This window comes from Phacochoerus africanus, chromosome 7, assembly GCF_016906955.1.
Source record: "Phacochoerus africanus isolate WHEZ1 chromosome 7, ROS_Pafr_v1, whole genome shotgun sequence".
NCBI lineage: Eukaryota > Metazoa > Chordata > Mammalia > Artiodactyla > Suidae > Phacochoerus > Phacochoerus africanus.
This window is the reverse complement of record NC_062550.1, coordinates 80,757,815-80,773,644: the sequence shown is the minus strand read 5'-3', so window position 1 is coordinate 80,773,644 and position 15,830 is coordinate 80,757,815.

Below are 15,830 nucleotides of genomic sequence, written 5' to 3'. Positions count from 1 at the left end.
AGTTATTTGTATTATTCTTGCAAAAAAAAAAAAGTAATATCTGATGTTGAATAAGTGACTCATTAAAGAGCCGCATCATTGTTGATTAATGACATCTCTTAGGGGTACAGGATGTTAATAGCCATGCAATATGTTTTTGATCCTAGCCTATGGGCATGGTGATATCAAATAATCACCATTTACCAACATGGCTGGCCCTGTTGGTAGCCTACAAAACTGTCATTCCTTCCTCCCATTCTTTCTTGCTAATAGAATCCAATTTCATTGAGATTTGGATATCTGGGTCCTTTCTACCTCCAGGAGGTGAATTTTTATTGATCTAAGCCAATCCTGGTTTAGGCATGAGCATGTGCTGTACATGGCTAATAATACAAGATACATGAAAGCAGGTCTGCTGGGGTTGGGGTAGTGGTCCTTCAGGGAAAGATTTTCCTTACAAATAACTCAAGGAATGAAATGACTCTTCTTCTATTTAATGAAGCACACCTAGGTTATAGCAGTTGTCCTGCAACCAGGAGGAGATAAGCCTAAGTGATCTTGGAGAGACAGCAGTGAGTGATGGCTTGAAGTGAGATCTTAATTCTCTGCTCAGGAACTGAACCTGGGCAGGCCCAGGAAGCCTAGCCACTAGACAGGAGAGAGGCTGAAAGTAGAATTGCCCTGATTCTTGCTCCTTGTTGAAAGGAAGAATGTTTTAAGGAGGCGACGATTGTAAAAACAGGTATAAAGTTTATACCTGTGCCTGTTTATACAGTATACCAGGTGGGAGAGCACACAGAGAAGTAGTCTGTTTATCTAAGGCAGAAGCAAAGTGGTAATACACACCCAAAGGAGGCGCTCAGGTGAGGGGGTCCTCAGTGAGGCGTGTGCCAGAGAGGTGATTTAAATCACTTACATAGGGCAGTTCTTCTGGGTCTTTGCTTTCCTTAAGCCAATTATCTTGTTTTGTTTCTCACACCTGACTGGACCCAGGGCCCTCTCTGATATGTGTGCACTTTGGGCAAGATGGGTTCCAGAGCAAAGTGTTCTGGGGTTATCGGGACTTAATATGGCTTGGGGTACCCTCCCTTTCTGACCCCTAGGAGTCTTTCTGTGCACGTGTAATTGGGGAGGTCTCCTTGACGCCAGGAGTGGATTGAAATGGTCATCTTATCTTTTTATTCCAGCAGAGCTCAGCTCCTGTCATTAACTTTCTCCTTGAGGTGTCACAGAGAAGCAAGGCCCAATTTACTCAGCCTAAGTCCCAGCTGTCCTCATTTTAAAATGGGCTTCTGCCAGGGACAATCTCCACACCAGAAACAACTCTCTGCCCAGACACAGAACTGCTGCAGATCTTCTGCGAGAAACATCGGTATTTCTCTAATTTAAGTAAATACATGGTAATATTTTTCCCGTTAAGTATCCACAGGTATTCAGAGAGACAAATACAGATATTTAGGAATTATTTCAGATAGAAAGCTTTATAGAAAGAAAGGAATTTTCTTTTAAAAATAAAAATACATAAACACTTTTCTCTCCTTATGACTCTCACATCAAGGAGGCAAAATTGAAGAAAACAACAAATAACAACAAAGCATTATCTAAAAAGCAGTACTGTTGGGACTTATGTAATGTGTGGCTTTAACAGTCTGCTTCCTTGTTTGAATTTGAATAATATTGCCATTTTAACCACCTTAAATTTTTGTACCTTTTCTATAGGTATTTTTTTTATCTTCATTAATATAGCACTGTGGTTTGCAAAGATAAGGGCATTCTCTGCACATTTTGCTTTTCAAATATAAAGAATGATGATGCACATTTTTATCTTACTACCTGCCATAAATAAATATACCACTATCTTTTTGCTAAGCACATTGCTGATTAATCACTATAGATTAAAATAATCCCAAATTGAAAGCAGTAGCTTTTTAAAGATTAAGAGAAATTGTATCTGTATGGCATTGTTGCTTTAACAGCTCAATTTGCAAATAAAAGAGCAATTATAATCATTTACCTCTAAAAGAGAAACAGATTTATAGAAATGTTTTCTTTCATGAAAACAGCACCACCATCTGGAATCCTATAGTTTGTGCAATGAAAAAATTAAACAAGGTTTTGTTTATTTTTCTTTTAGCTGGTAGAAATTTGTCTTTTCCTAAGAGGTTTTACAGGTGAAAATAAGGCAGAGATTGCATTTCTAAATAGCTTAATAACAAAATGTGATTTCTGCCTTATTTTCACCTGTAAAACCTCTCAGGAAAAGACAAATTTCTTCCCCACCACCAAAAAGGATCCGTACCATTTGTGTCCTACCGAAATCAACTAATTTTAATGGTATCAGACTCTCACATGATTTCTTTTACAGCTAATGTTATCATGCAATTAATATTACAACAGGAATTAATTTTATACTTCCTCCTGACTATATGTTTCCTCTGCAATAGAAAAGTATTTTTTTCTTTAAACTAATGTTAAAGAAGTTTAGTGTCTCAATTTCTTACTTTATTTTTTCAAGAATAGAGGTTAAAGGAGCATATGATGAAAAAAAAAATGGACCCAGTCCTCGAACATTGAAAAATTTGTAAAGGAATTTTAAGCACTTATGCAAATGTACAGAATTATTGTTATCATCACTACATAAATTTAAGGGACCATTAATAGTATGGCATTTATAGGTAAAAGCATGTGGATCAAATATATCTGTTTAATGGTTTTACTCAACACTATATAAAATTATGCAAGCTTTAAGTTCTTCAAAAATGAAAAACACTATATAATGTTGTTAAAAATTTCTGCTATTCTCATGAATGGAACAAAGCAATTGATTCAAGCGGCAAAAATCACATCCAACACTCTAAACAATCATTTTCTTGTATTGTTGTATTAGGATGTTTAATGAATGGCTTAATTGATTAAGCCTTAAAACTGAACACTCCAATGTTCCATTCATTTGCCAAAATCAGTCTCATCCTGTACTGAGCCATGTGCATCCTCTAAAATAGAGCCAAGAACAATTGTGTTTCCTGGAAAACAAAGGCAAAGATTCTCCAGCTATGTCAAATGAACACCACAGATGCTTTTATATCTATTTTTATATCTATTTTTTCCCAATCTCACTCTTGCATTTCAGCTCTCTAGTCTGTGAATATGTTACCAATGAGCTCATTTGGTAACTCTTTTCTCCCTCACCACTGTCATTCTAAGGACACCTAACCTAGTGCCTAACAGTTACTGCTATATATATTGTCATACAAGCCCGCTCTAAGTGTTCCATATGTAGTCATTCATTCTCATTACAACCCTATGAAGTAGAGTTTTTAAAAATGAGGAAGCTGAGACCCAGAGAAGTTAAGTAAATTTGCCCAAAGTCATATAGGAGAGGTATACCATGGATTCCAACACAGGAAAGTCTGGTTTCCAATGCCCTGATTTTAACCACTCAAATGCTGCTTCTCAACCAGTGTATGACAGCTTCAGTGGTCTTTGGCTACCACTTTACCGTTTATTAATTTTAATCCAAGCGTATCTTATTTGGAATAAATGTCAAATCAATTTGTAAACCTTTTCCATACTTATTAGTATTTTTGTCTCTGCATGTTTAAATGATTCTCTGCAAAAGTCATTCAGTATGCAGTAACTATTTGAAAGTCAATTATGTAATTTCTAAAATATTATCTAACTAAAAAATCTAAGGTTCAATGAGCATTATGACACACATATATTTAGAACAATTCCACTGCTATAATTTTATCTTACATATTTTCTCCCACATGTCCTTAAAGAAAAATGTACAAGGATGTTCATTTCACCATTGTAAAAGCAAAAGGTTGGACATGATCTGAGTGGCCACCTATAGGGGACTGGTTAAATAAATTATGGCCCAACCTTGCTTGGGATGCTAGAAAGTCATTACAAACAATGAGCTAGATCTATGTGTGTTCAGATAGAACTAGGTTTAAGATACATGAATTTTAAAAAGCTACAGATGAGATACTTAGGATATTCCTATTTATATGAAACAAAAGGTATACACACACGCACACACATATATATGTGTATATATATATATATATAGAGAGAGAGATAAATTTCTAGTAAATGCCTCTGGAAGGAAGTTGTAGAAACAGACATATCTCAGTGTTCACTCTTGTGCTACATAAATGCTTACAATGTTCACATATTATTTTTAAATTAAAACAGAAACTAATGCTAGAGAAAGGAAAACTCTATATTTCTATGAGCAAAGCACTGCATCTGGAGCAAATATACTGAATTCCCTGTCCCTGTCACCAGGGAAGCTGGCATTTGTTGTGGAAGAGAGCCATGTGTGCATATAGCCTGCCTGCCAAGCAGGAACTTAAATGCTGTGAGTGCCCAGGCTGCAAGTAAAAGGAAGGAAAACATGTTTTCACTGGAGTGGCCAGAGAAGGTGTAGGGTTAAGCAGCATTAGACCTGGACCTTGAAGTATCTCACTGAGGTAGTACAGGGCCTAGGAGAGTGGATTCTGGACCTGAACTCCCTGGCTTCCAGTCTGGTTCCAGCAATGATTTGTCACGTGATCTTGGGCAAGTTATTTAGCTTTCTGGCTTCAGTTTCCTTGTTAATAAATTGGGGGTAATAGCAGTACCTGTTTCATAGTATGATGATGAGGTTTAAAAGAGTTCATATACATAAAGCACGTGGATCACTACTTGTTATACAAAGCACCATTCAAGTATTTGCCATTACTATTCAGTTAAACAGGGGAAGGGTGAATTTTTTTTTTTTTTTGTCTTTTTGCCTTTTGAGGGCCGTTCCCACGGCATATGGAGGTTCCCAGGCAAGGGGTCTAATCGGAGCTGTAGCCGCCGGCCTACGCCAGAGCCACAGCAACGCGGGATCCGAGGCAGGTCTGTGACCTCGCGGCAACGCCAGATCCTTAACCCACTGAGCAAGGCCAGGGATCGAACCTGCAACCTCATGGTTCCTAGTCGGATTCGTTAACCACTGCGCCACGACGGGAACTTCAAGGGTGAATTATTTTCAAAAGGAAGTATGATAATCAAAAACAGGGGGAAATGAAGCTGGAACTGTGTTTTATACCTTACACAAAAGTAATTGGTAGGTCAAAGATTTAAAAATTATAAAACAAAATGATAAATGTATAATAGAAAACCTAGGTGCATTAATTTATTACTTTAGTCATGAAAGACACTTTTCTAAATATGAGCCCAAGAGCCAATACCTTAAAAAAATGATAGCCCGAACACATTAACAACCAAAACCTTCTTCAGCATACATGCAATACACATAAACTGCTGTAATCAAAGTTCAAAGAAAAACAATGAGGAAATATTTGACCTCAGTAATGATCAAAGAAATGCAAATTAACAATGATCAGTGCTCACCAAGGCTGCAGGTAAATGGGGCACAACAGGTGATTGTCTATAGTGTTGACAAGAGCAGAAACTGAAAAAGGTTTTCTGGAAAAACATTTGGCACTATGTTTCCTAAAACTTTACCATGCACATACCTTTTGGCCTAGCAATTCCATGATTAGGAATCTGTCCTAGGAAAGTAGTCAGACATGTGCAGAATCCAAGCTAGCAATCCCAGGACATGCTTTTATACCAGTGAAAAATGAGAACCAACTTAAAAGTGTCTGTCAATAAGAAATTGGCTCAATAACTTAGGATAAATCCAGATAAGAAATACCACAAAGTTTCAATATTTATTAATAGGGAAAATGACTGGATTTATTTTAGGGAAAAAAGCCAGGGTGCAAAGTAGTATGACTAATATGATCTTTTTTCGTGAAAGATATTTTTGGACATGGGCACGGAAAAAGGCCTGAAAAAAATACTGTTAAAATATTAACTGTGTTCATTACTAGATAATAAGTTTAAAAGTGATTTTTACTTTCTTCTTTATAAGTCTCTTCACTGGATATAATTTTTTTACAATGATTAGGTATTATTTTTACAGTGATTGTTTTAAAACAATGCTTTCCATTGGGGAAATAAAAAAAAAAGTAGAAATTGAAAGGTGAGTATGACATATCTCTTCCTTACTTCTGCTGTTTAGGTCTCAGTGATCTGTGTGTGTGTTTGGTGGGCAGAAGAATCAATGCAGTCTAGGGTAAAAACAGATCTATTTTTATAACAAATTTAAATACTTGCTATGAGGGCTTAACCTCTCAAGGCTAATTTAAATATAATCATCCTAGGGATTTTTTTTTTTTTTCCCATAAAGGTTCAGCAGAAGAGGGTTTATAATTTCCTTAATCATCAGGTCTCTTAAAGGTTGCTGACTGGAACAATGATAGTTTTGAACAGAACCATAAATAGTCTCATGACCTACACTGAACGAGGTAAGTCTTAACTTTCAAGACTTAGCAGCTCTATTCAACAAACATTTATTAAGCCTTAACTCTGTGCCAAGCACAGAGGATACTAAGTAAGTACATGAAACACAATCTCTATCCTTATAAGGTTTACTTTCTGGCAACAGGCAAGCAGACAAGTAAACATATAAGACAATTCACTCTGACGGATGCTAAAGTGAGAGTAAGAAACACAGGGGTACAAAGAAAGTCTACCTGGGGCTCGAGTGACAAAAGCTTCATGATGGGGTAACTCTTGGGCGGGGCCTGGGGGAAAATGAAAACATCTGTCTTCAGTGGGGAAGCGGTCTTGAAATTAAAGGTCTCTGAGTTCCCGTCGTGGACAGCAGAAACAAATCTGACTAGAAACCATTAGGTTGTGGGTTTGATCCCTGGCCTTGCTCAGTGGGTTAATGATCCAGTGTTGCTGTGAGCTGTGGTGTAGGTCTCAGAATTGTTTCAGATCCCGAGTTGCTGTGGCTGTGGTGTAGGCCAGCAGCTGTAGCTCCACTTAGACCCCTAGCCTGGGAAACTCCATAAGCCATGGGTGCAGCCCTAAAAAAGCAAAAACAAAAAAAAAAAAAGAAAGAAAGAAAGAAAGAAATTAAAGGTCTGGAATCCGACTCCACCAACTCCATCAATTGGGGGAAGTTACTTCAATATGTTCAGCTATAAAAATATGATAGTAATACCTAACTCACAGGCTTGTTGTGAAGATTAAGTGGATAACACACATGAATACAAGCACCATGGAGAACAGTATGGAGATACCTTAGAAAACAATACATAGAACTACCATATGACCCAGCAACTCCACTCTTGGGCATATACCTGGACAAAACTTTCCTTAAAAAAGACATATGCACCTGCATGTTCACTGCAGCACTATTCACAATATCCAAGACAGCGAAATAACCCAAATGTACATCCAAAGATGATTGGATTAGGAAGATGTGGTATACATACACAATGGAATACTACTCAGCCATGAAAATGAACAAAATAATGCCATTTGCAGCAACATGGATGGACCTAGAGATTTTCATACTGATTGAAGTCAGTCAGAAAAAGACAGACAAATATACCATATGGTATCACTTATATCTGGAATCTAATATATAGCACAAACGAGCCTTTCCACAGAAAAGAAAATCATGGACTTGGAAAATAGATGTGTGGTTGCCAAGGGGGAGGGGGTGGGAATGGGATGGATTGGGAGCTTGGGATTAATAGATGCAAACTATTGCTTTTGGAATGGATTAGCAATGAAATCCTCCTGTGTAGCACTGAGAACTCTGCCTAGTCACTTATGATGGAACATGATAATGGGAGAAAAAAGAATGCGTACATGTATGTGTAACTGGGTCCCCATGCTGTACAGTAGAAAAAAAAAACTGTGTTGGGGAAATAACAATAAAAAAATTTTAAAAAAGAGAATAATGCACATGAAGTGCTCAGAGTAGTGCCTAGCACAAGGCAGTGATTGGTGAGTAAGTTAGCTATGATTACTGTAAAAAAACTGTTACTGATGGGGTTCAGGACACCTTGGCATATTGAGAATTTCAAGCTGAAGAAGTTTGAGAAAATAGCAAGCAAGAAGGTCACTCTCAACTCAAAACAAGTCATAAAACCTTCATGTGAGAGGTGCCCTCTCTATACCTGGAGGAAAGGAGCATCTTTATCTCTGAAGGCAAAGGGACACAGAGAGGAATCCTAACAAACAGGGCTTGCTAAGTTTTCTCCAGTTTACTCAGCTCATACTCCTTGACCTGTCACATTTCTCCAGGACTGTCCACTCTTCATCAAGCCCAGCATTAAAATACTCAGGTCCAGGAGTTCCTGTTGTGGTTCAGCTGAAACGAATCTGACTAGTAACCATGAGGACACAGGTTCAAACCCTTGCCTTGCTCAGTGGGGTAAGGATCCAGCGTTGCCATGGGCTGTGGTGTAGGTCGCAGACGAGGCTCAGGTCCTGTGTTGCTGTGGCTGTGGTGCAGACCAGTGGTTACAGCTCGGATTCAACCTCTAGCCTGAGAACCTCCATATGCTGAGGGTGTGGCCTTAAAAAAAAAAAAAGACGAAAATAAAATAACGGAAAATACTCAGGTGTAACAGTTCGCTTGTTTTCTGGTCTTTGTTTCCATAATGAAGGCTCCCATGTCACATGGAATTTCTGTTAAATAATCTGTATGCTTTTCTCTTGTTAAACTGCCTTTGTCAGTTTACTTTTCAGATCCAGCCGAGGACCCTAAGAGGGCTGAAGAAAACTTTTTCCTCCCCTACATCATCATCTTTCAACTCTTCTTGAACATAATTTTCTTGCTTCCCTGGTTCTTATTTCTTCAAATGAAGCTAAAATAATTCTGTCCATAAAATTCTTAAGATTCCTATTCATATATGTGTGGAGTAGGGATCTGGAAGAGATTACAACACACTCATAACCCTAGTTTCCTCTGTAGAAGCAAGTAATTTGGAACTTGCCACAACTGAATTTTTAACATGTGCATATATTACTCTAAGAAAATAAAAATCTCTTCTGAGTTGTTTCAATAACATATTAGTATTCTAATTTGAATTGCATTCACATAGACTCTAGACTGGGTTTGTGTCCTTTAATAAGAATCTGGGTGCTACTGAGCACTGGAAAGGAGGCCGGCGTGACTGGGGTGCTTCCCGGGGGAAGAACATCTGGTCTAGGCCTTGAAGGATGAATGGCCATTTTTCTGACCAAGAGGAGTGGTGAGGGCATTCCAGAGTTTGGGAATGGCCTCGCCTGAAGACAAAGACAAATGAATGAGCACCACATGTGAGAGCAGAGCCCCAGGTGCTGGGAATGGGGGTAGAGGGTGAACAATGGCGAGAAGCCAGGGGTGAATCCTGGGATTAAGACAGTATGTGATGGGGTGAAAAAAATATGCTGTGTTTTTCTCACCAAGGGAATTTCAGGATAGACAGAAAGAAAGGCAGAACCAGGAGAGCCTTTACAAAGCTATACTGTCATCTCTGTGAAGACAAGGACCATACTGGTTCCATTCAGCACTTTAGCCCCAGTTCCTAGGACAGTGCACGCAGAGGCCCTGACAAGTGTTTGCTCGATAAATGAATGAATGAGTGGAAGGCACACCCAAAACAACAGTAAATATTTTGAGTAGGAAATGGAAAGCAAATGATCATTTTGAGTCTAAGAAAAAAAAAATTTTTTTTTCTTTTGCTCCACCTGCAGTATACAGAAGTTCCTGGGCCAGGGATCGAACCCGTGCCACATCAGTGACCATGCCAGATCCTTAACCCTCTGTGCCATAAGGGAACTCCAAAAAATTAACAATAATATGATAAATAGAAAAAAAATCACAGAGCAATCTGTTGCAATACTAATGATAACTATGTGATGAATACATACTGAATCAAAGAATGCATTTGATGTGGGTTCTCTCAGACAGAGCATTAGGAAAATTACTTTTTGGAGGGAGACACTCTTTCCACCAAATTCGTAATTGAAAACTAAAACCTGAAGATGAGGTATGAATATGGTGTAACCAGAATAATTGACATGGGGTGGGAAAATGAAATTGAGGGACTTTAACAAAGGTCAAAGATGCAAAACTGACTAGATGTCTGTGGAACAGCTACTTATGGCCAGGATGGAGGTAATGGGTAAATCAATGACATGAAGAGGGTGTTTAGTTTGGTGGAAGCAGCTCTGGTGTGGAGTCAGGACACTTGGGCTCCAGCCCCAGCTCTCATGCTCATTCACCAGCCCCTGTTCCCAGCGCCTCCATCTGTCAATGATCCCTAAGTTTCCAGCCAGCTCTGATGTTCTGTGATTCTAAATCACAAAGAGAAAAGAAAGTTTTGCAGGCTGGCAGTTCAAGGCTGGAACATGATCCTTTGGCTCTTGCGGTCATTTTAGGAAAGAACCATCCATTTGGTCAACAAATATTTCTCTGTCTCATAAGGCAGCATGCACTGTCCAATGATAAAAAATTAATGCAGCATAACCCTCACTCTCAAGAAGCCTACTGTGGAATAGAGGAAAATAAATACGTAGAAATAAAATCCAAGGCAGAGTGTGGCAAACACCACGTAAGAAATAGAAAATGTCATGAGTATCTAAGAACAGTTGGAAGGGGCTTCTGAGCCAGTGCAGAGCACAGTATGGAGGTGAGGGCGCTGCAGAAATAAGGGCTGTTGGAGCTGGTTCTACCATCCTCTATGCAGCCATATGCCCACACAGTGTGCAGACAGCACTGAACTGTGGAGCTGGGTTTATTCCCAGAGCTACAGTTGCCTTCAGTAGAGATAGTTTCCAATCAACAAACAGGTGAACTCCAGAAATTAGGGGCTGGGTATTTAAAACACACGCATCACTCCTTATTGGTGATGAGGTCCTCAGACCAGCCAATAAAGGCCAACTTAAGCTGTAAAGTAACTGAGATATAGTTACTGAGACTATTTTGACACCATTTAACCCCTTACATTCAATATTGTACAAAATGCAATTCTGAATTTCCAAAACGACATAATTTCAGAAGACAACGCATTTCTCCAAAAGCAGCTCCTAAGGAAATTGTTTCACTTATATATGGCTGGGTGACAAAGTACCCCCTGCCCCACTACCACCACCACCAATGATGGCTCAAAACAACACCCATTTAGTTAATATCATGATTTTGTGGGTTTGAACAGATGTGAAGGAGAAACGTTCTCCACTTACAGAGTTCCTACTCAAAAACTTTTCATTGAAAACGAGATGTTTCAATTATATCTCAGTTATACCTCATCATACTTGAGAAGCGAGGGAAGAGCAATATTTTGCAGGGCTTTTGGGTGATTCATCTGTTTCTTGCGGTATTCACGGAGGTCACTCAGTGGTTAGCTGGCAGATGGTGGATTTGGAGGATACAAGATGGTTCATTCACATGTCTGGCACCTTGGCAGGGATGCCTGGGAAGCTGGCCTCAGCTGGGACTGTGCACCAGAACACCTTTGTGTTGCCTCCCCAGCATGGCAGTCACGGGTGGCGGACTTCTTACATGGCAGCTCCAGCCTCCAAGAGGCACAAGAGGCCTTGGCCCTAAGAAGTCACACAATACCATTTAGACACATTTACACCCTATTCGATTGGTTGAGGAGTCACATATCTCCCCAGGTTCAGGGAAGGGAATGTAGATACTGCCTCTTAATGGGACGTGGGTCAAATAATTCAAAGCCTTGTTTTTAAAATTGCCAAAGAGATGGAATTTATGGGAGGATAGAAGCACCTATACCAAAGCACAAGAACAGGACTGGGAAAGAAAGCTAACGAAACAGATTTGATTCAGGCTTAAGAGTTCTTCCCAATTTGGGAATAGGAATTTCATCAATATTCATATTGGATCTTGATTGTGCCAAGCCCCCATCCAGTTCATAAAGAACTCCCTTGTGAGGTCGTTTGGAAGCCCAAAGGAGTTTCCCAGGAGGGTCTTGCACATGCTTAAGAATCGGTCTGGGTCACCATCTGCACTGGTCTCAATGACACCATTTCATGCAACATTTTTGAGGGACCTTAGAAAATGTTCCAAGGTGCAAAACTACTTAGAGACATACCACAGGAAAGGTACACTGTGGTGTATTGCTACATCTGTTGGCTACTGGCCATCCAAGCCACGGAGCACCGATGGCCTCAGTCACTCCAAGCTGTGCTCGGTCTCTACTGAGATGCGACTCCTGCTCGTGGCATTGACTACCGAGGCTAGCCATCTTCATCATGCTCTGACATCTGTGCAACCTCTTGCACAGTGAAGAGGATGTGCTTTATTCTCTGTTGTCAATTACTTGGAGAGTCCCACCATAGAGGGTTGCTTGAACTTCAAAACAAGAAGAATTTTAATTCACACACAGAGATCCAGGATGCTGGAAAAGACAGAAGGAGCTCAGAGGCCAAGGCTACAGCATATGTGAAGCAACAACTTCCCTCCAGCCCCTAGTCAGTCCTTTTGCTAAGTTTGATTCAGCCTACCAGGGTTTGCCTTCTTGCCATATGGCTTCTAACCTGTCCCCTACACACTTTAAATGTGGCACACAGTCCAACATCAAATATGCTTGATTATGTCTACACTAGATTTTAAACAGTTTCAAGTTCTCCTCCCTCTCCTCCACTCTTATGTGTGGAGAGAGCAGGTTCTTAAGGGAAAGAAATGTTGCTTTGGTTCACATTTTAGCAGCCAAGCCTCAATTTCAGCCCAGCAAGGGTGGCTACTCTGCCTGGAATGATCGCTTTTACAGGTCAATAGTATAACTCCTCCTTTTTTTTTTTTTGTCTTTTTTGCTATTTTCTTGGGCCGCTCCCGCGGCATATAGAGGTTCCCAGGCTAGGGGTCGAATCAGAGCTGTAGCCACCAGCCTACACCACAGCCACAGCAACACGGGATCTGAGCGGCGTCTGCAACCTACACCACAGCTCACGGCAATGCCAGATCCCCAACCCACTGAGCAAGGGCAGGGACCGAACCCGCAACCTCATGGTTCCTAGTTGGATTCGTTAACCACTGCGCCACGACGGGAACTAACTCCTCCTTTATTTGTCCGTCTTCATCTCTGGACTGTGAGCTGCAATAAGGGAGGAGACTAAGCCAACAGTCACCACGTTATACCCCAGACTCAGCATGGTCCTGAGCACATAGCAGGTTCCACAAAACATCTGTTGAAAACTGACAAAGGAGAATTCAAAATGATACCGTGGGTCTACAAAGTAACAAAAGAGCCTCAATCCTTTAAATAACTGTCAACAACCTTTCTATAATACTAATAATTATTTAAGAATTTCTTCATAAAATGACAATACGTCTTATTCAATAAGCACATGATAAAAGATGGCAATGTCAGCTGGAACCCCAAAAACAATCTCGCCAAAATGTAGGGTTTCAATACTCTGTTCATCTTTGTATCATCTGTGAGATGTCACTGTTTGATGCATATAATTGAAGCTCTTCCCACAAATGATTTTTTAAAACTTTAAGTGAAGAAGACAGAGGGCCCAAGGAATATTAAGTTTTAAAAAAGAGGTGTTCGAGGTCTCTGGAGGGGAGGGAACATTAGGGTGTGAAGGAGGCATCTATGATTTATTACTATAAATGAAGGACATGCACATTTTTGTTTGTTAGGTTTTTGTTTTTTAGGGCAGCACCCACAACATTTGGAAGTTCCTAGGCTAAGGGTTGAATCAGAGCTACAGCTGCCAGCCATGGCCACAGCCATAGCAACACCAGATCCCGACCCACTGAGCAAGGCCAGGGGTCGAACCCGCATCCTCATGGATACTAGCATTTCCACTGCGCCACAATGGGAACTCCCAATGACTTGCAAATTTAATGCAAGTTTTATGCAAACCAGAGTCCAGTATTCCCAATAAACAGCCGATATTCCCAGTAAGCAGTAATTCCTTTCTATAACAGGACCAGTGTAGCAAAACAACCACAGTAGTAATATTAATCTCTGCCAAAATTATAATCACTATGATACTTTCTCAATGGGACGAGGAGAATGTGACAGTCCCTAAAATGAAGTTCATCAAACAAACAAAAGACAGAATGCATTGATGTGAGGGCTTGAGTTTGCAAACAGGACTGGCAGTTCACACTAGCACTGAGGTGCCCTGGTACTGTTCATTTGGGGCCACACCCCACAGGACAACAAGCCCCCTCACAATGCTGTGCCAGTGTTTCCTCACTCAGGCATAGAGACAGAGTATAGCAATGACTGTCCCTCCCTTTCCGCTGGGCGTGCCAACGGTAGGGTCACTTGGAACCAGCTCTGGGACCCTGTGGCACTGAGGAGAGACCACCTCATTTCCTGTGGATGAGAAAGTAGTCTGCAGATGTCCAGAGGCAAGTCACTACCAACCTATGTCGGATTTTGACAGGACCTAGAGATTCCCAAAGTCAGCTTTTCAAAGAGTGCGTGCTACTTAGATTAGATAACAGCCATTCTTTGGGGGACGTGTTTGTTAGACGAGTCCAAAATACAGATCTTTCATTTAGTATCTGACATGATTGGACCCGAAGAAAAAGCCAGGAGGTACACAAATACCTAGAAAGGTCTTAGCCCCCACCCCCAAAGAAAATACAATGCTCAGAACAATGTAATCATACTTACAATTATTAAAAAAAAATTGGAATCTAAAATATGGCACAAACATTCCTATCTACAAGATCGAAAGAGATTATGGACATGGAGTGCAGACTTGTGGTTGCCGGGGGGATGAGGGAGGAAGTGGGATGGATGGGAGTTTGGGGTTGGTAGATGCAAACTATTCCATTTAGAATGGATAAGCAATGAGGTCCTACTGTACAGCACAGGGAACTATATCCAATCTCTTAGGGTAGAACATGATGGAAGACAGTATGAGAAAAAGAATGGATATATGTATGACTGGGTCACTATGCTGTATGGCAGAAATTGACACAATGCTGTAAATCAACTATACTCTAATTAAAAAAAAGATTCCATAAAAATATGATAATATATTGATATAATATAACCTTATACGTCACATCATTAATATGGAATTAATTTAATTTGATGGTATGTTATTGATAAATAGTAGTAACATATGCATAATAAATCCTTTTTATGCCAAAAATAAATAAATACATGAATATAAGAATTCTGAAAAAAATTTGGATTTTTTTTTTTAAACATTTCCACATGAAACTGGAAATAGAGACAACATTTTATTAGGTTGTGATTTGACACAGCAAGAGAGGTTGTCTACTCTGCAAGGCAGCTGGGTTAACAACCTGGACAGAACTGATGTCAATTCTCTTAAGCTGGCTCGTCAATTCAGCTCAACAGGTCATTTAAATAAATGCTTGGTCTATTTATCTCTTTTTCAAGGAATTAACTGGTTGCTTGATGACATGCTCAAAGGGGTTTGCTATTTTAACATTGGTAGGTATAAGCTCTTATTAACAGCTTTTTAAAAAGGAGAAAGAGGAATAAAAACTGCTAGCATATATTTTAGGTACCTCAAACACACCACCGCAGCCACCACCACTTCCTGTAAATTTTGAAAACTTCCTCACCCTTTCATCTCAACTGTTCAGTTCAGCAGCATTACAGAACAATAGGTCTGGTGCTATAGGATCAGTGTCTCATTTTAGAAAATGGTAAGAAGGGGTGTTAAAGTATATTGTAGGGCAAACCATTCTCTTCCACAATCAAGTTCCTATCTTGGCCCATAAAGTCAAAGCTTCCTCCCTCCCTCCCTTTGTTGTCAGCATCCTTGACCAAGGGAAGAGAAGTGATCTACCCAATTAGTATGACTGGGACGCCTAGGAAGTAGGAACTGAGTGTGCAGGGCACAGCCTCTGCCTCTTTGTCTTTTTCTCTTGGTCCCTCTGTCACTCACTATGGACTGACCTTAAGACAAACACATTTTCTGCTCTGAAATGCAAGAAGTGACTTCTACCCCTTGGGGAGAGATTCACGGCCTGTGATGATCCAGCCCTG